The sequence below is a fragment of the Mus caroli genome, chromosome 13 (assembly GCF_900094665.2).
Source record: "Mus caroli chromosome 13, CAROLI_EIJ_v1.1, whole genome shotgun sequence".
NCBI lineage: Eukaryota > Metazoa > Chordata > Mammalia > Rodentia > Muridae > Mus > Mus caroli.
The window spans coordinates 100725000-100727473 of record NC_034582.1 but is presented as its reverse complement, the minus strand read 5'-3'; positions in this window follow the sequence as shown (position 1 = coordinate 100727473).

Below are 2474 nucleotides of genomic sequence, written 5' to 3'. Positions count from 1 at the left end.
CTTTCAGGTTAAATTTCTCCTGAAAGGAAGGCTAGCCGTTTGGTTTGCTCCTAGATTTCCTAGGAACAAGCTCAGAAGTGCTGTGTCCTTATAGATTTTGGGTTCTCAGCACAGCCTATAGGGCAACTGTGGGGTTTTCACCCTCTGAGTACCAGATCTTTTAAGGACACTTTGAAGGGGCTGCCTTAGTATTGCTTGAATCTGAGAAGTGAGGAGGCACAAACATCTCCATTTCCAAAGCACTTCTATAATGAAAACACTGACCTTGTGGGAGGGAGGTAAGGTGAGCGTCCGACCCATGAAAACCAGCCACACACTGCCAGGTTAGCTTTACAGAAGTTACATCAAAGAATGGTCACAGCCGATCACCTAAGCAGAGGAAGAGGACTACAGTCCTGGGCTACAGTGTCATTTGGAGTTAACACATCCGGGTAATTCACAATTCACTCTTGCTTATTATCATAGAGTTAGCAGATTGCATCTGAACTCACAGGCAGCCGCAATAACACAGTGCTGCTAATGCCACACGCTGATGTTATTAAAAACTCTGATTCATAACGCAGATAACCTAGCCGTGCCCAGAACGGGTAGCATTAAGGCAGAGAGGGAGAAACTTGGGCCCACATTTCCTGCATCAGAAACATTCAAAACAAGAGCAATATTGCTGCCAATCAAGCCCAAAAAGCCAATCGGACTGAAAGATCAGATTTCCTGATTAGACATTTGCAATCAGTTCAGATTTTGGAAGACGCAAAGCTCTGTGGGACAAGCATTATTAAGCGTTTCAATGTAATATAGTCACTTGAGGCCTTCCAGCACGGATTCAGGATCCAGCCTTTTTGATGCATCTGCAGCCATGTGTCTCCTTGGTTATTATTTGGCATATCTGCCTTTATGGAACAGCACAAAGCCTCTAAAAGTATGCATCTGAGTGACAGGGCAAGTACACACTGCACAGATTAACTCTCTCCTTGGTCCCATACCGGGCCTATTAATAACTATATTTATAATATGAATGAAAAGATAATCCCATTCCAGATACCTAATTTGACCATTACCCCTTTGAACAACAGCAGAAAAAAAAAGGGGGGAGGAGTGGGGATGTTCGACCTTTTAAAAAATGTTAATGCTTAAGTAGCAATGGCAAAAACCAGCAAGTAATTCTTTGCACGTTGCAGATATAAAGGATTTTCTCCCCCAAAGAACAAATTCTTCTTTTCAAACCATAACGGCTCTAAGTTTTCCTTAGAGCATCAGACTTACGGGGAATCTGCTGCAGGAGGAAATGCCTCAGTGTAAGTTCTCAGTAATAAAATTCTTCCTGATATCTAACTTGAATCTCCTCTGTGCCTGCCAGGTAGTACATTCATCACTTCCCAGGGCTGTTCTGTGTCCAGAGCACAGTGGCAGTGCTCCCAGAGACGAGAATATGGCCTGGCTTTATCTTTAGAGCATCTTTAAAATATAGATTACAAGAGAGCCCTGACTACAAAGCGCTGCGCAGCGGTATTTCAAGCGCTCCATGCTCTGCAGACAGAAGCCTGCCGCCACATTAATTCATCTCGCCCCGTTCTCTGTTCTCATTATAATTTTATCTTAGGAATTAATACATTCTGCCATCTTCTATTCTGGTTGCCATCTAGAGAAATCCGTGAGGCTGAATACATTTTGTACCACTTTGTTCTGCTTATAATGTTAAGATGTTTTCAAGAATGGATTAGTTCAATGACACTCTCCCTGCTTTATCTTGAGAATGAGAACTCAAAACAGTTAGAAAACTCCATCCAGCATTGGCGCAAATGTGTCTCTAGCACAGAGTCTGTAAAAGAAGAGAAAGGATGGAGATGGTTTCACTTGCCTTTGTTTTTTAATACTCTTGGATAAGGGAACATGCAGAGGGCATCCGTAAATAGCCTTAGCTCCTGACAGTTCTCAGCAGCAGCTGACTCTTTCCCCAAATGAAACAATTAGAGGTTCCATAACAATTCCACATTAAAAAAATAATAATAAAATATAGCCACTGGGAACAGACAGGAATTCTATAAAGATTCAAATTCAGAATCTTGGGAACTCTCCCAGTGCTGCGGTCACCAGGGTAGACTTGTTACCAAAATAAAAACTGATAAAAGCCAATTTTTTAAAATCATGAGATCAGGAGGAAATGGCCTTCAAAATAATGGTAAATTTGCAACAATGTTACAAAATGTAACAAAGCCTCCCCCTTTGTTAGATTGTGGGACCAGTTATTAATTGGACAGAAAGTCACACCACAGAAATGGCTACAGTCGAAAACTGGTTCCCCGGCAGAAGTGCAGGATAAGCTTGTGATTAGCCAGAAGGAAGGATGTTCATCCACTCTCCATCCCTTACCTGGAAATTCTTCCCCCTCACAAATGCCGTAGATCTTTCTACAGTTTCTTATCTGCTTCCCTGTCTTATTCCATAGCACACATTGATGACATAAACGAGGGTCA